The sequence below is a fragment of the Neomonachus schauinslandi genome, chromosome 1 (assembly GCF_002201575.2).
Source record: "Neomonachus schauinslandi chromosome 1, ASM220157v2, whole genome shotgun sequence".
In the NCBI taxonomy this organism is placed as follows: Eukaryota; Metazoa; Chordata; class Mammalia; order Carnivora; family Phocidae; genus Neomonachus; species Neomonachus schauinslandi.
In genome coordinates, this window is record NC_058403.1 from 98,844,557 (window position 1) to 98,869,070 (window position 24,514).

At 36.2% G+C, this 24,514-nt stretch overlaps 1 pseudogene; it reads left to right on the forward strand.

The window, feature by feature from the left end:
* The first annotated feature begins 545 nt into the window (after positions 1 to 545).
* On the forward strand, positions 546 to 1,007 carry LOC110591758 (annotated as a pseudogene).
* Positions 1,008 to 24,514: the final 23,507 nt, after the last annotated feature.

The window sequence follows — 24,514 nt, forward strand, 5'->3', positions numbered from 1 at the left end:
TTAGAAATATTGTAAATTCAGCTATTTTGTGTAGAACTGAATTCCAGAAAGGTAACATGAGAATTATCAAAAGCTATTAAAGCAGCTATAAGATGTGCTTACTTGCTCTCTCTCTCTCCCATTTGATTCAAACCTTCAAACTTATTCTTTGAAAAGCTAGGGAACAAACTCTAATTTAAAAAAATACTTAAGTGGGGTGCTTGGGTGGTGCAGTCAGTTGAGTGTCCAACTCTTGGTTTTAGCTCAGATCACGGTCTTGGGGTTGTGGTCTCTGGGTTGTGGGGTTCCACAATCTGCAGACTCTGCTTGGGATTCTCTCTCCCTCTGCCTCTCCCCCACGCCGCACACATGCCCTCTCTCAATCTCTCTCTCTCTCAAATAAATAAATCTTTAAAAAATAAAAAAAAATACTTAAGAAAATCATGCTTCTTTTTTTTTTCTTTTTCAAATATCTTGGACAAATCATATATGTTTACAACTTTTTAATTTATTGGTTTTGCAAAAGAAGACACTATCTTGGGGCACGGCTCCGAGCAAGAACCAATATGGCGGCGGAGCGCAAGACGAAATTGTCCAAGAACCTGCTTCGCATGGTGTTCGGAGACCAAGAAACAACTGGAAGAGGAAGAAAAGAAAATCATTAGTGAAGAGCACTGTGGATTTGCCAGAGCTTAAAGAAAGAGAGTGTTTCATAATAGAAGAGCAGAGTTTCTCGTTATGTGAAGATCTTCTCTATGGAAGAATGTAATTCAGAGGATTTAATCCTGAGGTTGAGAAATTAATGCTCCAGATGAACGCTAAGAACAAAGTGGAAGAAGGTGAAGGTGAAGCACTGGAGCTCGATGTGTCAGATGAAGAAATGGCCAGAAGATAAGAGATCTTGGTGGGGACAACTGGAAAAAAGTTTGCCAAAAAAAAGAGACCATGCCAATTATGAAGAAGTTGAAAATGGACATATAAAACCAACAGTTAAAGTAAAGAAGATGTTTCTAAAGCCCCAGGATTAAAGTAAATGCTTTGAGACAGAGCTCAGGAAGGCCTCAAAAGAGTTAGCATATTGTGGAACTCATTCTGAAGGCTTCTCTGTAGTTATTAATACTATAATGTTTATTTGTAAAGAAATGGATAATTTTGGTAATATGCCATTTTTGAAACAGGTGTGGTGGATGTTATACATCCTTTACTCAATGGTGTTCATCAGGAATGGATTTTTAGCCCAGAGGTATGTGGTTGCTCCCTAAGATCTTTTTGACCTCAGACTTTTTTTTAATAGAGCTTTCCAGTCTCAGACCTTGAATTGATACACATAAATTAAACCAATGTTTAAGTTGCCCTTATGTTTATATTTTACTTTAAGTCATTAATCATGCCAAGCCAATTTATCCATACATTTTGGAATCGAATGTCATGAGGACTTAGCATATATAAATTAGGAACAAACATGCCTCTCCAGCCTGAAGTACTTGCATGCTGCCAAGTCATTGTTAGTTTGTGGAATTATGGATTTTTGTTTAAAGCTTTTATTAATAAAAATTATTCTGTAATAAAAAAAGAAGACACTGTCTTATTCAGTATTTGTAAAAAAGAAAAATCATTTGTTTAAAAAGTAGTTTGCAGAAGACTCAGGTCATCTATAATTCTCATTAAAAGAACATCTGGCAAATTAAAAAGGAAAAAATGCAGAGGGCTTGAGTGAAGCATGTTTGATTGTCTACGTAACTGCAATGGAACCTGGGTCACTGGAGTAGATCAGGAGAGGTGAGAGTCAAAAAATGAGATCAGGAGGTAAAAAAAGTTTTATTTGCAGGGCCCTGTAAGTCACTGTCAGGAATTTGCCTGTATTGTTAGAGCAACTGAGAGCCCTGGAGGAGTACTGAGCCATAGAATGACATGATATGACCCACCTTTTAAGAGGATCACTATGACTTTTATCTCAAGAATAGAATACATGGAGAGAGAGTTAGAGATTATTACAATCATACAGGCAAGAGAAGTGGTGTCTTCATCCAGGGGGTTAGCAGTTGAGTACTCAGATACAGATTCTGAATGAACTCTAAGAACAGAGACAACAGAATTGAATGATTTTATCAGGGACTTGAGAGAAAAAGAGGAGGCAGAGATGACTCCAAGGATTTTTCTTGAAAAACTGAAAGGATGGGGCTGTCATAAAATATTGAAATGAAATACAAATAGTGCCGAAAATAATGTTATACAGCATTCATTAATAATGACATTAGTGTCTACTATAGTAATATCAAAGAGATGATCATCTTCCTATGCTAAATGAGTTTATAAAAGCTAATAAACCTTTGATACAAAAATTAATAATAGAAAAACCTTAAAAATAAAAAGATGTCATTTGTAAAATTTAAGCTATTTTCTTCTACATAAATCTCTAATTTATATGTGGACATTTTATACACACTATTAAATTAACTAATTAATCTATCATTCGTTAACCAGTATTAATGAGCACCTACTATAGGCTAGTATTCTGTGATCCAGCAGTAAAAATGCCTACCTAAATTCTAGTGAAGACAAGAGGTTACTTAGATAATTTTAAATAGATAGTTATACAGTGATTTCTTTAAAGATTTATTTATTTATTTTACAGAGAGAGAGAGAATACACATGCAAGTGGGAGGAAGGGCAGAGAGACAGAGAGAGAATCCCAAGCAGATTCCCCACTGAGTGCAGAGCCTGACAGGAGGCCTAATCCCAAGACCCATGAGATCATGACCTGAGCCCAAATCATGAGTTGGATGCTCAAATGACTGAGCCACCCATGTGCCCCTATACAGTGATTTTTTTTACACTTACATTATGAATTCTTGGAGTTTTGCCATTAATTATGTTAAATATAATGTGCATGCAAATATGACAATGAGATATTTTTGATATTGATAATTGATAAGAGCTTCAGGATTTACTGGATATTTAGGATGAAACAAGACAGAGAAGATTACAATTATGATAGACCTTGAATACCTAGGGGAATATCATGTTTCAGAAGATGATTTTATAATGAAAGCAGGGGGTAAGAACTGAAGAGAAATAAACAGGAAGCTGAAATGAGTAAAATTATGTTTAGAAATGATTTCACCTAACAACATAGAATATGAAGTGGTAGGGATTGTACTGAGACACAATACAAGAGCTCTGCTTAAAAGGTTACTGCAGAAAAAAAAAAAAAAAAGACTGTTGCAGCAAAGCAGACAATATATTTTGGAGATCTGTACTGTCTTTTAGTGATTGACTGGCTTTGGAGAAGAGATTACCAAAATGAAATGGAGGGTCATTGTACTTACCCAATTAAAAGAATAACTTTCTTTTTTTTTTTAAAGATTTTATTAAATTATTTGACAGAGAGAGAAACAGCGAGAGAGAGAACACAAGTGGGGGAGTGGGAGAGGGAGAAGCAGGCTTTCCGCTGAGCAGGGAGCCCGATGCGGGCTTGATCCCAGAACTCTGGGATCATGACCTGAGCCGAAGGCAGATGCTTAACGAGTGAGCCCCCCAGGCGCCCCCCCCAAATCACTTTCCTTAGCAAAACATTGGGCATGTGGCATTGTGATTGATTCCTATATTTTGGCATAACTGACATTCTCCGGAGAAGGCTGATGGAAAGAATAACAGATTTTTGGAGACACTGGAAGATAACCTTATTCCTATCTCCTTTCCTTCTTTCCACATACCAAAATCTATCTGATAGTGGCAAATTGTATGGAACGTGAAAAATATTTTTATAACTGGTCTGAAGTACAGGCTCTAGTACCTGCTTATTTGGGAGAAAGAATAAAACTAGAGAATCACCTTTAGCAGCTCTTTTTCAAGAGGGTCTATAAATAAAGGAATCCACAATCTGGGTTCTAATGCTGGCCCTTCCAGTATGCAGATGATGAAAGCATTCATTTATTTTAGAAAGCTTGAAAACATCAGAGCTAAATTAAATTGTATGTGAAGTCAAAGCCCATGTTTGCTCCAGTGACCACTCAGATTATAGCTACAGTGTGTTCGGAGGAAAATGAAAAGAATCTTTAGACTATATTTACATACGTAGACGATACACGTATAACGGTTTCAACAAATACTTTTAAACTACTCCTCAAAATCTTCGAATGAGAATGAAAAATTGATCTTAAGATGGCTGACTTATTAATGATAAAACACTAAATCAGATATATTTAGAAATGTGTTTCAAATTGTATAATTCAGCTAGGGCTTTTAAAATGTGGCTGAGAGTGTGCCTGGGTGGCTCAGTTGGTTAAGCGACTGCCTTCGGCTCAGGTCATGATCCTGGAGTCCCAGGATCGAGTCCCACATCGGGCTCCCTGCTCGGCGGGGAGTCTGCTTCTCCCTCTGACCCTCCTCCCTCTCATGCTCTCTGTCTCTCATTCTCTCTCTCTGTCAAATAAATAAATAAAATCTTTAAAAAATAAAAAAATAAAATGTGGCTGAGAATTGCTGCATGAAAATAAATGAAAAAGTATAGATACGTACTGTTGTGTAATCCCTGATTTTCATCACAGGAATTTAGCTGTTGGTATTTTCTTTGTAGCATTAAATTGTTTTGTTTAAAACACTTTGTATAATTTGTGTTTTTAATTTTGTAAACACCATCTATGTTGTGATGAGAAGTACTTGGAAAAATCATTAAAAGTTTGTTTATTAACTTGCCTTGACTTTTTGAAAATGCCTCAATATTCTGCACGTTAAGTGTGCTCAGAGCGATCAGCAAGCTGCGAGCATTCTGTTAGATATCAGACCAGTCCTGAATATCTTAAAGGAAACCTACTAATTAATTTAATCTTGATTTTTTCATTTTCTCTTCAAAAGAGTTGTGCTTTACCAAAGCTTATAATTGTGCATATTTTTGTTTCCCAATTTCAATATACATTTGTAATTAATATGGTACCTGATACATCTTGAAATAGACAGGAACAAAAACACAATGGTCACTACTCACTAAATTAACTGTTTTGATTTGGGTAGTTTTACAGGTGAGCAACACCTGAGAACACAGACACTAATTTAAAAATCTCACAAATAAATGCAAAATCTCAGCTGGGATGCATGCCCTGAAATATAAGCATATGGTATCTTGAAACCTCGTTTTAGGAGATATGACTTAAAGAATTTCTGACAGGACTCCCTAAGGAAATAGAAATTGATCTTAGAAAAGTAAAATTAGTACAGAAAGGGGGGTGGAGATCTTCACACAGAAGATGCAGCATTTGCAAAACTCTGTGGCAAAATGGAGCATACACCAGTGCTGAAAGAAGGTCAGTATGTCTTGAATTCATATAGTGGGGGGGGGGGGGGGATATGGTACAAGATGAAATAAGGAGAAGCGTGGAGCAGTCAGAAGATTAACATTTTTGAAGGCTACCATTTCTTTTTTTTAATCTTGGAGAAGATAATACTTGCCTTATTACCACAGAAAAAATACAGCATAAGAAATTTATAAGTTCTGAAATATATATAAGAAAAATGAAATAAAAAATGCTTCCTATTTCATCAGTCTCAGCCATTATAAACAGAGCAGTTTTCTTAATAGTTTTACTACCTTGAGCATATTAGGATACATTAAAATGACCAAATCATTATTTTGATAATAATATTTTGTGTTGAAAAAAGAAAAACCAAAGAGATACAATGCTTCTAGCTTAGGAAATTAGTGAAGAGATAAATTTATTATTTCACAGAAAGCCAGAAGAGAGATGGCTTCTGTTTGAACAAAATAGATTAGAGATTGGAATACCTAAATTTTCAACAAAAATGATGGCATGATCATAGAATGAATAAATGTCTACTGAGTGGACATTGTATATTGTTGTATATGTAATTAATTACTTTAGGTCATTAATTTCATGCAGTGAGCTGGAATGTGTGGGAAGAGGCTGAGGAAAGCTCTGATTTCTGCAGTGATGTGTCTGTGGTAGCCACGGCTAAAGATTTCATTCTTTAGTGTATAGATTCCCATAGTCAGGATGGCAATACTCACTGGAGAGATTCCTTCCAGACAGTGAAAAAAGAAACTATCTGAAAAACTTAAGAGTGGTCTTAGTATAGAGTAAATTTATCCAACTGGCCTAAAAAAGAGGAAGTACTGTTGTGACAAAGAGGTAATATCACAGAAGAAAAGCAGTGATATCACTAATAGTTGTGTTGCAATTTACAGATCATTTGCTCATACATTATTTTAGTTGACTCTCAAAACAAGCATATAAGGAATGACTTATGTGGCCTCTATCAATTAACTTATTGTTACTTGTGTGCCTTTATAATATGCATTCTGGTAATAAATGAATAGCTTTATCAAGACAGCTCCTACAAGAGAGTGCTGCACTATGTAAGAATAGAACACCAAAGAAGAATATCAGACTGCTGTTGGGGTGGGGGGGTACATATTTTCTCTAGGTAAGTTGACAATGTAAGAATCTCTTTGATGTCTGGAAATCCATTTCTTATTAAGCATAAAGCTGAAGTTTTCAAAACCTGTCCTAATAACTTATCAATTTTTTGAAGTACTCAAAATATTTTTTTTAAATATTTCCCTGCTTGGAGCCACATAATATCTGTATATGGTTGTATATGTAATTAATTACTTTAGGTCATTAAGTGCATTTCATTTTCAAATTTTGGAGTTACTATAAAAAACAAATGCTTTTTTTTTTTAAGATTTTATGTATTTGAGAGAGAGAGAGATAGCACAAGTGGGGGGGCAGAGGGAGAGGGAGAGAGAGAGATTGAGAATCTCAAGCACACTCCACACTGAGCCTAACGTGAGGCCTGATCTCATGACCCTGAGACCATGACCTGAGCTGAAACCAAGAGTCGGATGCTTACCACTGAGCCACCCCGGTGCCCCCAAAATCCAAATTCTTCATCTGTGATTTTCACGAGCAACCAGAATGATTTATTTTTCAATACTACTACTACTTTTTCAGTGATGATATACCATCAGTCATCTCTACTCTTACTATCAATATAAATGCTTCCTTTCCCTGACTTCTTCCCCTCAGCAGATGAGCAAAGTCAAAATCAACCTATGTTAAAATATATTCCCCATCTTCTCATTTTGTGATTATATCCTTTAAAATCCTTTTCAAATTATGTTTATTCCAACCTCCCTCATATGTGCCACACTGGCCAACTGGCTAGTCCTCAAATGTATCCTGAAATCTTTTTCTGCCCTTATAATGCTATTGTTCTTCCCTTTGGGCCCATGCTCCCTCTCCCTTCTCCCCATCTTGGCCCATTAGAAATTCATTTATTCATAAAATTCCAATTAAAATACACATCATCAATTAAAGATAACCACATATTCTCAACCAGAGTCAGTATCTCAAACACTCTAGTTTCATCGTTTTGTTTCTCCACCAGGTAGCTTGATCCTCACTATCTGTTTAGAGTTACTGCCATTTATGTTTGATACACTAAGCAACAGGGATTCTGTCTTGTTTATATTTACGTAGGCTTCACTTGCTCACGTAAGGTTCTTGCGAGAACCTTGCTCAAAATTGCTGCTGAGCAAGAATCTGCCATGTGGCATCGTATCAGTCTCCTTCCAGCTCTGAGAGTTAACATTCAAGGATGCTTCTTTATGTGCTTTTGTACTCAATAGCCAATTGTTCTTGGGTTCTGGTTTTGAGTCACATAGTCTTAGATTCTGATATTTATTTATTTATTTATTTATTTATTTATTTATTTATTTATTTTAAAGATTTTATTTATTTGTTTGACAAAGAGAGACACAGCGAGAGAGGGCACACAAGCAGGGGGAGTGGGAGAGGGAGAAGCAGGCTTCCCGCTGAGCAGGGAGCCCGATGCAGGGCTCGATCCCAGGACCCTGGGATCATGACCTGAGCCGAAGGCAGACGCTTAATGACTGAGCCACCCAGGCGCCCTAGATTCTGATATTTAAAGGAAAGAAAACATCTTATTCTCAATCTGAGAAACCAAAACACTGTGGCTTTCCAATGTTAAGTGTTTCACTGGGTCAAATATCTTAATAACTGCACAAACCAGTTAATTCAGCACAGTTAAGCAATACTTACGATTTTCTATCTAGAAAGTCATTGCTACTCTGACAAATGTTTCTCAAATAAAAATACCCCATGTGACACCTCAATTATGACATCTCAATGTGTTATTTTTATACTTGGGTTTCTAATGCTTTATTTTATTATTTTTTTAATGTCTCTGTTCATTTATGTGGGATATCTAATGTAACACTTTATATGAAATGCTGTGTAAATATCTAGATCACTTTTGTAACAATGGTCATGAGGTGTGTTCTGGATTTAAAAATTTATGCATTTATTTTTCAAGAATATTTCAGGGTCACCACGGTGGCTCAGTTGGTTAAGCATCTACCTTCAGCTCAGGTCATAATCTCAGGGTCCTGGGATCAAGCCCCACATTGGGCTCCCTGCTCAACAGGGAGTCTGTTTCTCCCCCACTCCTTTCCCACCTACCCACTCATGCATGTGCTCTTTCTCTCTAAAATAAATAAATTTTAAAAATCTAAAAAGAAAAAAAGAATATTTCAAATCCCCACTTGTTCATTCTTTATATGGACTTGTTATGTTTTCTCCCACTATTTCTCTTATTTGTTTTTGTATACTTGATTTATGTGGTTTTAAGGTAATTTACTTTCAATTTTAAGTTTTATTCAAAATCTAAAATATGAGTAATTTATGATCTCATATTCATAAATTCAAGCAAACACCATGTGTCAAAATACCCTAATTTGGACAGAACACTTTGTTTTTAATTGTACAAGTTGTTTTTCTTAAGTAACGAATAGAGAAAATTTGACATGGCATATGGTAGGTGGGTGGACACCCTGTAGGCACAAACTATCCTGGAAAACTAGACACCATGGAGAGTGACTCTGGATAAATTGGCAATTAATTGGATGATCTATAGACAAAAAGACTGGTGTGGCATCAGAAATTTGAATCCAACATTGATGGAAATCAAGTACTATTTCTTAGCACTACGTCACTGTTTTAAGCATGACTGAACCAATTTCTTTGTTATATATTAATACCTTTTCATGATGAATAGCTTTAGAGATAGTTATCCATTATCCATATTTTTTGTATCCTCTTTCTAACAAAAGAAGCTTTGTAAAAGATAGTGGATTGTAAGTATATTTACTTGATCCAAAGAAATGTTCTATTTCAAATGTTTAAATATGTTAGGAAAATGCAGGGCTGTCAAAGTGTATACAAAGGGAATATATATATTTATGTGCAAGAGTTTATTTATGAAAAACATAGGGGCGCCTGGGTGGCTCAGTCATTAAGCGTCTGCCTTCGGCTCAGGTCATGATCTCAGGGTCCTGGGATCGAGCCCCGCATCAGGCTCCCTGCTCTACTGGAAGCCTGCTTCTCCCCCTCCCACTCTCCCTGCTTGTGTTCCCTCTCTCACTGTGTCTCTCTCTGTCAAATAAATAAATAAAATCTTAAAAAAAAAAGAAAGAAAAGAAAACATATTTATATGCAAGAGTTTAAGGCAAAATAATCTAGATATGCTGTTAAAATTTTGGTCAGGTATCATATTTTTCTTTTTGATACTTTTCAGTTTCTTCCTGAAGAAACAAAATATTACTTATATTATATAAGGCAAGTATGTATATTAAATGGGATAATACATGTAAAGTTCTTCGGGTAGTGCTTTCCTATGACCCATGCTCAGGCAAGTATTACTTATAATTTTTAATAAGAACACCAGGAGACTAAATAAGTGTTATAATTAGTTTTCTCTACACAGCTGAATATGAATTTAAAATATTTTAATGTTAACTCTGAATATATTTTTATTAAATGTTACTATGGCATAAAATATATAAGTTAATTTTCAAATATTAAAACTTCTTCACCCTTACTAGGAACAAAAATATCTGATGATTTAGAGTAGTGGCTCTGGAACCATATGATCTTGTTTCAGATTCCTGATTTGTTACTTAATACCTTCATTATATTATATATATTATTTAATCTTTCCAAGTCTCAGTTTCCCATCTGTGACATTATGATGACATCAGTGTCTATTTCATAGAGTTGTGAGGATTACATATGCAAATATATGTAAAACACGGCCAGCCAAAGAGTAATCATGCAACAGATGTTAGTTATAATTTTAATTAATATTTCATTTTAAAATTTTACTGAAAGATAAATGAAATTTCTTTTTTTAAAAGACTTTATTTATGTATTTATTTGAGAGACAGAGTGGGAGAGTAAGGGGAGAGGCAGAGGGGGAAGGAGAGACAGATCCCAAGCAGATTCCCTGCTGAGCACGGAGCCAGACACAGGGCTCTATGTCAAGACCCTGAGATCATGACATGAGCCGAAACCAAGAGTTGGACACTTAACTGACTGAGCCACACAGGTGCCTTGATAAATGAAGTTTTTATGTCCCTTTTCCATATTACATAAGAAGATCTGAATATTCGATATTTAAGAGCACATTTATAAATGAATTCATTGAAAATTAGATTATTTGGCATTTAGAAAACTTGTCCTGAGAGGTTTTTGACACCAATTTACTGAGAGTAATTAAAACCAACAGAAATCAAAAACTGAAATTCACAAAAATTCTTCTATTAGTGTTTGGGTAGAAGAATTCCATAGTTTCTAAGTCATTTAGTAAAAAAACAAAACAAACAAAAAACACAGCAATTTCAAATATAAGATACAAAATAAATGTCATAAAATATAAAATATATGCATTGAGCATATGATATATTTCTAACATGGGAACACAAAATATTTCATTTCTGGAAATAAAATAGGAAAGATTAATTTATTGAAGGCCTTTAATATTTCTTCAATACTATGCAAGGAAGCCAGGAGTTCTAAGACAATAAAAAAATCACATGTAGGAATTTGCTGAATATCTATTAGTTACATATAATTTCTGTGTCTTGTTAATGTAGACATAACTTAAGCACTAAGTTTTGAAAGTAAAATAGATCAAGTGGAATCATATCAAGACTCCAAATGAAAAAGAAATAGAGAAAAGAAATAGGGAGGAATGTGGCTAATTAAAGCTAAATGCTTCAAATTGAAATAGAAGTAAAAAAGTTAAGCTACTTCATTTAGAGGAAATTGGTTCACTGCATTGTCTCTAAAATTTTTCAACAATCCATGAGATAGATATTATAATTATCATTCATGTGTTATAAGACCTGACATATACAAAGCTCAAATAACTTATTGAAAGTCATACAGCTACTTTCCATCAAAATGCAATTGCTACCAAGCTCTGTATGATCGCTATGTTTTCCAAATAAATAGAAACCAGTAATACTTGTGGAAATATCTGAATATAAAGGTATAGCCCAAGGAAAAAACTGACCAGTTTCTTGAGTGTCTATCAATAATTCTTATTTAAAACAGAAATAGTGTATCTTAAAATCCAATAGCACATTTATTCCTATTATACATTATTTCCTTCCTCATGACTAAAGAATACATTCATTATTTGGAATATAAGGCAAAGTATTTTTTAATGTTTAAATCAAGTATCACTGAGGAAAGAAAACAAAAAGAGAAAGTACATATCCAGTCATTTATACCATATATTGAACCCTAGCCTATGTCCAGTACCTAGGATACATAAAGAAGAAGCCACAATAACCTAATCAGGTCAGTGTCTACTTTATAGATTAGTAAACAGAAGTTTAGTGAGTCTAGACATTCCATGCAAACATGCACACAATGAAGGACAGAGATTTAAGTTTCAGAGATGTTTGATTTTACAGTCTATGGACTTTTCAATGACTATTACCCATGAAAAACTTAGTTTCTCCAAAGTAGTGGATTATAATAAAATATGCTCTGCAAAGAAGAACCTTACTGGTGCAATGCCTGTACTTTCAATCTCATGTATTGATTGGTGTGATTAGAAGAAGAAATTATTGTACTGTCATTGTATCGAGTGGAAATAGATCCACAAGATTAGTTTAGCATGAATAACCTAATAAAAATGATTCTGTAGGTGAGAGAAGAAGTAAAGAAAGAAAATAATGATGAGAGGTAATGAAAACAAAATTCATATATTCAGCAGATTTGAACTAGAGGAGCTGGGACACAGGAGAAGTTGAATATGTATTTGTATTCAGTGTAGAAATCATTACTTATCTGAAGTATGAAACTCCATTACCACCATCTTAGTTTCTAGAACTCCAAAGTTATTAATGATTAGGATATTATCCTTCCTTGAATTTCAGCCACAACATTTAACTCAATAACCCACAATGTCAGTTAAATACTGTATAAAGAAATCCTTCCCTTTACATGAACCATCAAAGTAAAGGAATGTTCCTTTACTTTGCATTATTACCCATAGCGATTACCAATTAATTTTATTATCATAGGCATAATTTTTAATTCTTTCCTATAAGATCTTCCTCAGTTTTCATCCTCTTAGTTTTGTGCTTTTTGTTGTACTTAAATTCAATTGACCCCCCCCATATAAGTAGTTCATTTCCTTTTAATATAATATTTACTTGGTTTTTAAAAACATTGCTGTTTGATATTTCCATCAACCTAAATTAGAGGTAGTATTTTGCTTTTTTTAAAGTTTTATTTAAATTCTAGTTAGTTAACATAGAGTATTATATTAGTTTCAGGTGTACAATAGTGATTCAACACTTCCCTACAATACCTGGTGCTCACCACAAGTGCACTCCTTAATCTCCATCATCTATTTTACCTATCCCCCCTCCCCCCCACCCCCCCCCCCCCACTTCCCCTCTGGTAACCATCAGTTTATTCTCTATAGAGTCTGTTTCTTAGTTTTCCTCTCTCTCTCTCTCTTTTTCTCCCTTTGCTTGCTTGTTTTGTTTCTTATATTCCACATATGAGTGAAGTCAAATGGTATTAGTCTTTCTCTGACTGATTTATTTCACTTAGCATAATACTTACCTTCATCCATGTCATTGCAAATGGCAAGATTTTGTTCTTTTTTATGGCTGAGTAATAGTCCATTGTATGTGTATATATATATATATATATATACATATACATATGTATATATATATACATATACATATGTATACGTATATATATATACATATACATATATATATCATATCTTCTTTATCCTTTCATTAGTTGACCAATACTTGTGCTATTTCCAAAGTTTGGCTATTGTAGATAATGCTGCTATAACCATCAGGGTACATGTATCTCTTTGAATTAGTATTTCTGTGCTAATTTTTATATTTTGGGTAAATGCCTAGTAGGGCAATTGCTGCACAATAATTTTCTAAGTTTTTGAGAAACCCCCATACTGTTTTCCAGAGTGGCTTCACCAGTTTGCACTCCCACCAACGGTGCAAGAAGAAGATAAGGCCAAGGCCAGAGATCTAAGTGAAACAGATGTAAGTAACATGCCTGATGGAGAATTTAAAACAACAATCATAAGGACACTCACTGGACTTGAGAAAAGAATAGAACACATCAATGAGACCCTTACCACAGAGATAAAAGAAATAAAAAGGAATCAATCAGGAGTGAAGAATACAATAAACAAAGCTGGAAACAGGCTTGATGCAATGAACATCAGGCTGGAAGAAGCAGAGGAATGAATTAGTGACCTAGAACACAAAATAATGGAAAATAATGAAGCTGAACAAAAGAGAGAAAGAAGAATTATGCAACATGAGAATAGATTTAGGGAACTCAGTGACTCCATCAAATGTAATAGCATTCATATTAATAGGAGTCCCAGAAGAAGGGGGGTGGGGAACAATAGCTGAAAACTTCCCCAATCTGGGGAAGGAAACAGACATCCAGAACCAGGAGGCACAAAGGACTCCCAACAAAATTAATAAAAGCAAGCCAACACCAAAACATATTGTAATTAACTTTGCAAAATATAGTAATAAAAAAAAAGTCTTAAAAGCAGCAAGACAAAAGAACTCCTTAACTTACATAGGAAAACCCATATGCTAGCTGGAGATTTCTCCATGGAAACTTGACAAGCCAGAAGGGAGTGGCATGATATATGCAAAGTGCTGAACGGGAAAAATCTGCAGCCAAGAATACTCTATCCAGCAAGGCTATTATACAGAACAGAAGGAGAGATAGAGAGTTTCCCAGACAAACAAAAACTAAGGGAGTTCATGACCACTAAACCAGCCCTGTAAGAAATATCAAAGGCGACTCTCTTAGTGCAAAGGAGACACCTAAAGTGAAAAAGGCATGAAAGGATGAGAGAAAATCTCCAGAAGCAACAACAAAACAAGTAATGAAATGTCAATAAATGAATATCTATCAATAGTTACTTTGAATGTAAATTGACTAAACTCTCCAATCAAAACATATAGGGTGTCAGAATGGATAAAAAAAACAAGACCCATCTATATGCTCCTTACAGAGTCTCATTTTAGACCTACAGACAGCTCCAGATTGAAAGTGAGAGGGTGGATAAACATTTACCATTCAAATAGATGTCAAAAGAAAGCTGGAATAGCAATACTTACATCAGACAAAGTAGACTTTAAAACTAAGATTGTAAAAAGAGATGAGAGGACATTACATAATCATAAAAGGGAAAATCTAACAAGAAGATATAAGAATTGTAAATATTTATGCACCCAACATGGGAGCACCCAAATAGATAAAACAATCAATAACAAACATAAAGGAACTAATTGATAATGCAGTAATAGGGGACTTTAACACCCCACTTACATCAATGGACAGATCATCTAAACAGAAAATAAACAAGGAAACAATGCCTTTGAATGACACATTGGACCAGATGGACTTAACAAATATATTCAGAACATTTCACCCTAAACAACAGAATCCACATTCTTTTCAAGTGCACATGGAACATTCTCCAAAAGAGATCACATATTAGATCACAAAACAGGCCTCAACAAATACAAAAAGACTGAAATCATACCATGTACCTTTTCAGACCACAACTTTATGAAACTAGAAGTCAACCACAAGAAAAAATTTAGGCAACCACAAATATGTGGGGTTAAACAACATACCACTAAACAATGAATGGGTCAGCCAGGAAATGAAAGAAAAAGTTTAAAAAAAAAAAATACACGAAAACAAATGAAAATGAAAACACGATGGTCCAAACCTTCAGGATGCAGCAAAAGTCGTCTAAAAGAGAAATATATAGCAATACAGGCCTACCTAAAGAATCAAGAAGGATCTCAAATAAACAACCTAACCTTACACTAAAGAAGCTAGGAGAAGAACTAAAAACAAAGCCTAAAGCCATCAGAGGGAAGGAAATAATAAAGAATAGAGCAGAAATAAATAAAGAAACTAAAAAACAACAACAACAACAAAAATCAATGAATAGATCAGCAAAACTAGGAGGTGGTTCTTCAAAAAAATTAATAAAATTGATAAACCTCCATCCAGATTTCTCAAAAAGAAAAAAAAGAGAGAGAGAGAGAGAGAAAGACCCAAATAAATAAAATCATAAATCGGGGGGAGCAAGATGGCAGAGTAGGAGACCTATATTTCATCTGGTCCCAGGAATTCAACTAGATAGGGATCAAACCATTCTGAACACCTACGAACTCAACAGGAGATTGAAGAAAAGAATAGCAGCAACTCTTGAACAGAAAAGCGACCACTTTCTGGAAGGTAGGACATGCGGAGAAGTGAATCTGAGGCGATATTCGAGAAGACAGACGGTGTGGGGAGGGAGCCTATGTCAGCCGCAACTGGCAAGTGATAGAGCAGCAGAGCACAAAATTGGAATTTTTAGAAGTCGGCTCTGCTGAGGGACGTCGCTCCAGTGGCTAAGTGGGGTGTGGAACCCTCACTGGGACAGTGTGGTCTCAGGACCCTCAGGGTCACAGAAAGACTGGGGGTGCCTGAGAGCAGCAGAGCTCCCAGGTATCAGAGCAGGGAAGCTGGCTACAGAGATGGAGCTGAGGAGTGGGCTTTCAGCTCGGGGTTGCCATAAACCATGATCTGTGGCACAGTCAGGCCACTGGCTCTTCCAGCAGAGACCCAACAAGCGGCAGATCTGGGGAGACTCCCCTTCCTGCCCCAGGAGGAGCGGCTCAGGAGCACACCGCAGGAATCTGCTAGGTTTGAAGACTCTGCACGGGGTCGTGTGACAGAGATAGAAACGCTCGGTCACAGGTGGGGTGAGCACGGACTGTGGCCAGAGACCGAGTAAACGGGAGTGATTGACTGCTTTTCTCTGGGGGCCCACTGAGGAGTAGGGCCCCAAGTTCTCGGTTCCTCCAGGGCAGAGTTGGGAGGCCCCCATTTTCACTCCCATCCTCCAAAGCTGTTCGGAAAGCTTGCAGGGAACAAAAGCTGCCAGCCCAAACCCGAGCAGATTACTTAGCCCAGCCGCCGGCAAGGGCGGGGCAATTCCGCCTCCAGCAAAGACATTTAAGAATCACTGCAACAGGCCCCTCCCCCAGGAGATCAGCAAGAACAGCCAGCCAAGACCAAGTTTACCAATCAATGAGAATGGCAGAACGCCAGCACTAGGGGAATATACCACATAGGGTTCATGGCTTTTTCCCCCCTGATTCTTTAGTCTTTCAAAGTTAATTTTTTTAATTTTCTTTTTTCCTTTTTTTTTGAAATTTTTTCCCTTTTTCAAACATCTTATCAATCCCTTTTTTAAAAATCTTTTTTTTTTATTTTTCATTAAATAAAATAGAGTCATATTCTATCCCTTCATAATAGTTAACCTTATATTTGGTATATATATAAGTTGTTCTCTCTTTAAAATTTTGGGATACAGTTTCTTCTAACAGACCAAAATATATCCTAAATCTCTAGTGTATGGCTTTGTTCTAGTCTCCTGCCTGATCACATTCTCTTTTTTTTTTAATTCCTCTTCTCTCTTTTTTCAACCAACTTCTTATCTTATCAATTCCTTTTATAAAATCTTTTATAATTTTCATCTTTACAGTCATATTCAATCCCATCAGCGTATTTATCCTTATTTTTGTACATATGTAAGTTTTTCTTTCTTTAAAATTTTGGGAGGCACTTTCTTCTATCAGACCAAAATACGCCCAAAATCTAGTGTGTGGCACTGATCTATACACCAGCCTGATCATATCTGATCATATTCTTTTTTTTTAATCTTTCTCTTTTTTTTTTTTCTTTTTTCTTTCTTTCCCTTTCTCTTCCCCAGTTTCAGGTCTCTTCTGATTTGTTTAGTGTATACTTTTCTGGGGTCATGTTACCCTGTTAGCATTTTGTTCTCTCATTCATCTGTTCTCCTCTGGACAAAATGACAAGACAGAAAAAATCACCTCAAAAAAAAGAACAAGAGGCAGTACCGACTGCCAGGGACCTAATCAATACGGACATTAGTTAGATGTCAGAACTAGAGTTCAGAATGATGATTTTAAAGATACTAGCTGGGCATCAAAAAAGCATGGAAGATATTAGAGAAACCCTTTCTGGAGAAATAAAAGAACTAAAATCTAACCAAGTTGAAATCAAAAAGGCTATTAATGAGGTGCAATCAAAAATGGAGTCTCTAACTGCTAGGATAAATGAAGCAGAAGAGAGAATTAGTAATATAGAAGACCAAATGATGGAAAATAAAGAAGCTGAGAAAAAGAGAGATAAACAACTACCGGATCACGAGGGCAGAATTCAAGAGATAAGTGATACCATAAGATGAAACAATATTAGAATAATTGGGATCCCAGAAGAAGAAGAAAGAGAGAGAGGGGCAGAAGGTATATTGGAGCAAATTATAGCAGAGAACTTCCCTAATTTGGGGAAGGAAACAGGCATCAAAATCCAGGAGGCACAGAGAACCCCCCTCAAAATCAGTAAAAATCAGTCAACACCCTGACTTAAAATAGTAAAATTTACGAGTCTCAGAGACAAAAAGAAAATCCTGAAAGCAGCTCAGGACAAGAGTTATATAACCTACAATGGCAGAAACATTAGATTTGCAACAAACCTATCCACAGAGATCTGGCTGGCCAGAAAGGACTGGCAGGATATATTCAAAGCATTAAATGAGAAAAACATGCAGCCAAGAATACTATATCCAGCTAGGCTGTCATTGAAAACAGAAGGAGAGATAAAAAGCTTTCAGGACAAACAAAAACTAAAAGGATTTGCAAACATGAAACCAGCCCTACAAGAAATATTGAAAGGGGTCCTCTAAGCAAAGAGAGAGCCTAAAAGTAACATAGACTAGAAAGGAACACAGACGATATACAGTAACAGTCACCTTACAGGCAATACAATGACACTAAATTCCTATCTTTCGTTAGTTACCCTGAATGTAAATGGGCTAAATGACCCAATCAAAAGACACAGGGTATCAGATTGGATAAAAAAAATAAGACCCATCGATATGCTGTCTGCAAGAGACTCATTTTAGAATCAAAGACACCTCCAAATTGAAAGTGAGGGGGTGGAAAACCATTTACCATTCTAATGGACACAGAAAGAAAGCTGGGGTGGCAATCCTTATATTGGACAAATTAGATTTTAAACCAGAGACTATAATAAGAGATGAGAAAGGACACTGTATCATACTTAAACTGTCTATCCAACAAGAAGATCTAACAATTTTAAGTATCTATGCCCTTAAATGGGAGCAGCCAATTATATAAGCCAATTAATAACAAAAGCAAAGAAACACATTGACAACAATACAATAATAGTGGGGGACTTTAACACCCCCCTTCACTGAAATGGACAGATCATCTAAGCAAAAGATCAACAAGGGAATAAAGACTTTAAATGACACACTGGACCAAATGGACTTCACAGATATATTCAGAACATTCCATCCCAAAGCAACAGAATACACATTCTTCTCTAGTGCCCATGGAACATTCTCCAGAATAGACCACATCTAGGTCACAAATCACAAATTTCAGTTGTTGGGAAGGTGACTCTGACTCCTGAGGAGGAAGCCTGTTTGAAGAAGAGTGCAGATACACTTTGGGGGATCCAAAAGGAGCTGCAGTTTTAAAGTTTTCTAATGTACCACTTCACTGTCTAGACTACAACAGGATTTTAGTTGGAGGTTGTGTATATTGTCCTTATTATCTGATCTGTAACTCAAGTATATTAAAATGGCCTAAGAAAAAACATCAGTTTCCTAAAGTTCTAAATAGGAATGGTTCACCAAACCCTGCAGCTGTATCCTGATGCTGGATGATACCTGTCTTTGTAGTCCTAAATTGGTTAATGTAAGTTAGCTCCACCATCTCAGAGGCACTACTACCAATATTGCATAGCTGCGGGTGCTCTCCAAACCAGACGTGTGTTTACTGTGTGTTCTGTCACTTCTGGTTCCTTCACCCAACACCCAACATGCCTAGTCCATCTCTTCCAGTCAGTTACATCCTGGGATCCAATGCATAAATTCAATATTGCATGTATTGTCCATAACTGTTCTAAAGGATCTTATTTTGTGTACCATATATGTCAGAATATAGTGTACATGGCCATATAATGTAAAATGACAATGCAACCAACTATTCTAAGTGTCATACCAACTAAAATACCAAATAAATTTTGAACAGTGAAAAAAAAAACAAAAATGGTCTCAACTGGTACCAAAAGATTGGGATCATTCCCTGCATATTTTCAGGCCACAATGCTTTGAAACTAAAACTCCATCACAAGAGGAAAGTCAGAAAGAACTCAAATACATGGAGGCTAAAGAGCATCCTACTAAAGAATGAATGGGTCAACCAGGAAATTAAAGAAAAATTAAAGAAATTCATGGAAACAAATGAAAATGAAAACACAACTGTTCAAAATCTTTGGGATGAAGCAAAGGCAGTCCTAAGAGGAAAGTATAGAGCAATACAAGCCTTTCTCAAGAAACAAGAAAGATCTCCAATACACAACTTAACCCTACACCTAAGGGAGCTGGAGAAAGAACAGCAAATAAAGCCTAAACCCAGCAGGAGAAGAGAAATAATAAAGATCAGAGCAGAAATCAATGAAATAGAAATCAAAAGAACAGTAGAACAGATCAACAAAACTAGGAGCTGGTTCTTTGAAAGGATTATTAGTAAGATTGATAAACCCCTTATCAGACTTATCAAAAAGAAAAGAGAAAGGACCCAAATAAACAAAATCATGAATGAAAATGGAGAGATCACAACCAACACCAAAGAAATACAAACAATTATAAGAACATATTATGAGCAACTCTATGCCAGCAAATTAGATAATCTGGAAGAAATGGATGCATTCCTAGAGATGTATCAACTACCAAAACTGAACCAGGAAGAAATGGAAAACCTGAACAGACCTATAACCACTAAGGAAATTGAAGCAGTAACCAAAAATCTCGCAACAAACAAGAGCCCAGGGCCAGATGGCATCTCAGAGGAATTCTACCAAACATTTAAAAAATTAACACCTATTCTTCTGAAACTGTTCCAAAAAGTAAAAATGAAAGGAAAACTTCCAAACTCGTTTTATGAGGCCAGCATTACCTTGATCCTAAAACCAAAGACCCCATCAAAAAGGAGAATTACAGACCAATATCCCTGATGAACATGGATGCAAAAATTCTCACCAAAATACTAGCCAATAGGATCCAACAGTATATTAAAAGGATTATTCACCACCAAGGGGATTTATCCCTGGGCTGCAAGGTTGGTTCAACATCCGCAAATCAATCAATGTGATACAATACATTCATAAAAGAAAGAAAAAGAACCATATGATCCTCTCAATAGATGCCGAAAAAGCATTTGACAAAGTACAGCATCCTTTCTGGATCAAAACTCTTCTGAGCATAGGGATAGAGGGTACATACCTCAATATCATAAAAGCCATCTATGAAAAACCCACAGCAAATATCATTCTCAATGGGGAAAAACTGAGAGCTTTCCCCCTAAGGTCAGGAACATGGCAGGGATGTCCACTATCACCACTGCTATTCAACATAGTATTAGATGTCCAGCCACAGCAATCAGACAACAAAAAGAAATAAAAGGCATCCAAATCGGCAAAGAAGAAGTCAAATTCTCACTCTTTGCAGATGATATGATACTTTATGTGGAAAACCCAAAAGACTCCACCCCAAAACTGCTAGAACTCATACAAGAATTCAGTAAAGTGCAGGATATAAAATCAATGCACAGAAATCAATGGCATCCCTATACACCAACAACAAAACAGAAGAAAGAGAAATTAAGGAGTCAAGCCCATTTACAATTGCACCCAAAACCATAAGATACCTAGGAATATATCTAACCAAAGAAGGAAAGAATCTGTATTCAGAAAACTATAAAATACTCATGAAAGAAATTGAGGAAGACACAAAGAAATGGAAAAACGTTCCATGCTCATGGATTGGAAGAACAAATATTGTGAAGATGTCAATGCTACCTAGAGCAATCTACACATTTAATGCAATCCCTATCAAAATACCATCCACTTTTTTCAAAGAAATGGAACAAATAATCCTAAAATTTGTATGGAACCAGAAAAGACCCTGAATAGCCAGAGGAATGTTGAAAAAGAAAAAGCTGGTGGCATCACAATTCTGAATTTCAAACTCTGTAACAAAGCTGTAATCATCTAGACAGTATGGTACTGGCACAAAAACAGACACATGGATTAATGGAACAGAAGAGAGAGCCCAGAAATGGACCCTCAACTCTATGGTCAACTAATCTTCGACAAAGCAGGAAAGAATGTCCAATGGAAAAAAGACAGTCTCTTCAACAAATGGTGTTGGGAAAATTGGACAGCCACATGCAGAAGAATGAAACTGGACCATTTCCTTACACCACACACAAAAATGGACTCAAAATGGTTGAAAGACTTCATTGTGAGACGGGAGTCCATCAAAATCCTAGAGAAGAACACAGGCAGCAACCTCTTCGACCTCAGCCACAGCAAATTCTTCCTAGAAACATCGCCAAAGGCAAGGGAAGCAAGGGCACAAATGAACTATTGGGACTTCATCAAGATAAAAGCTTTTGCACAGCAAAAGAAACAGTCAACAAAACCAAAAGACAACCAACAGAATGGGAGAAGATATTTGCAAATGACATATCAGGTAAAGGGCTAGTATCCAAAATCTATAAAGAACTTAACAAACTCAACACCCAAAGAACAAATAATCCAATCAAGAAATGGGCAGAAGACATGAACAGACATTTTTCCAAAGAAGACATCCAAATGGCCAACAGACACATGAAAAAGTGCTCAACATCGCTCGGTATCAGGGAAATCCAAATCAAAACCTCAATGAGATACCACCTCACACCAGTTAGAATGGCTAAAATTAACAAGTCAGGAAATGACAGATGTTGGCAGGGTTGCGGAGAAAGGGGAACCCTCCTACACTGTTGGTGGGAATGCAAGCTAGTGAAGCCACTCTGGAAAACAGTGTGGAGGTTCCTCAAAAAGTTGAAAATAGAGCTACCATATGATCCAGCAATTGCACTACTGGGTATTTACCCCAAAGATACAAATGTAGGGATCAGAAGGGGTACATGCACCCCAATGTTTATAGCAGCAATGTCCACAATAGCCAAACTGTGGAAAGTGCCAAGATGTCCATCGACAGATGAATGGATAAAGAGGATGTGTTATATATATACAATGGAATATTATGCAGCCATCAAAAGGAATGAGATCTTGCCATTTGCAACGACGTGGATGGAACTGGAGGGTATTATGCTGAGCGAAATAAGTCAAACAGAGAAAATCACGTGTCATATGACCTCACTGATATGAGGAATTCTTAATCTCGGGAAACAAACTGAGGGTTGCTGGAGTGGGGGTTGGGGTGGGAGGGATGGGGTGACTTGGTGATAGACACTGGGGAGGGTATGTGCTCTGGTAAGCGCTGTGAATTGTGCAAGACTGTTGAATCTCAGATCTGTACCTCTGAAATAAATAATGCAATATATGTTAAGAAAAAAAAAAAGAAGATAGCAGGAGGGGAAGAATAAGGGGGGGAAATCGGAGGGGGAGACGAACCATGAGAGACGATGGACTCTGAAAAACAAACTGAGGGTTCTGGGGGGGGGGGTAGGAGGATGGATTAGCCTGGTGATGGGTATTAAAGAGGGCACGTTCTGCATGGAGCACTGGGTGTTATGCACAAACAATGAATCATGGAACACTACATCAAAAACTAATGATGTAATGTATGGTGATTAACATAACAATAACAATAAAAATAAATAATTCACCATGTTCAAGTGGGATTTATTCCTGGATTGCAAGGGTGGTTTAATATTTACAAATCAATAAACATGATACTTCACATTAATAAAAAAGGAAATGACCATATGATCATTTCAATAGATGCAGAAGAAGCATTTGACAAAGTACAACATCCATCCATGATAAAAACCCTCAACAAAGTAGGGATAGAGGAAACATCCCTCAACATAATAATGAATTTCATGTATGAAAACCCCTCAGGTAATATCTACAATAGGGAAAAACTGAGAGCTTTTCCTCTATGGTAAGGAACAAGACAGGGATGTACACTCTCACCACTGTTACTTAACATAGAGCACTGGAAGTCCTAGCCACAGCAATCAAACAACAGATAGAAATAAAAGACATCCAGATTGGCATGGAAGAAGTCAAACTTTCACTATTTGCAGATGACATGATACTCTATATAGAAAACCTGAAAGATTCCACCAAAAAGTTGCTAGAACTAATAAACAAATTCAGTAGAGTCACAGGATACAAAACGTACAGAAATGTGTTGCATTTAGAAATTAAGGAATTAACCCCATTTACAGCTGCACCAAAAACAGTAAGATACATAGGAATAAACCTAACCAAAGAGGTAAAAGACCTGTACTCTGAAAAGTATAAAACACTAATGCAATAAATTAAAGCTGACACAAATAAATGAAAAAAAAAATACCCCATGCTCATGGATTGGAAAAACATGGATTGGAAAAACAAAAATACCCCATGCTCATGGATTGGAATAAATGAAAAAAAAAATACCCCATGCTCATGGATTGGAAAAACAAGTATTAAAATGTCTATACTACCCAAAGCAAACTACACATTTAATGCAACCCCCACCAAAATACCAATAGCATTTTTCACAGAGCTAGAATAAACAATCCTAAAATTTGCATGGAACCACAAAAGACCCCAAATAGTGAAAGCAATCTTGAAAAAGAAAAGCAAAGCAAAGCTGGAGACATCACAATTCAGAACTTCAAGTTATATTACAAAGCTGTAATGATCAAGACAGTATGGTACTGGGATAAAAATAGACACATAGATCAATAGAACAGAATAGAAAACCAGAAATGGACACACAACTGTGTGGTCAATTAACCTCCAACAAAGCAGGAAAGAATATCCAATGTGAAAGTCTTTTCAACAAACTGTGTTAGAAAAACTAGAGGGAAACATGCAAAAGAATGAAACTGGACCACTTTCTTATACCATATATAAAAATAAATACAAAATTGATTAAATATGAGACCTGAAACCATAAAAATCCTAGAGGAGAACACAGGCAGTAACCTCTTTGACAC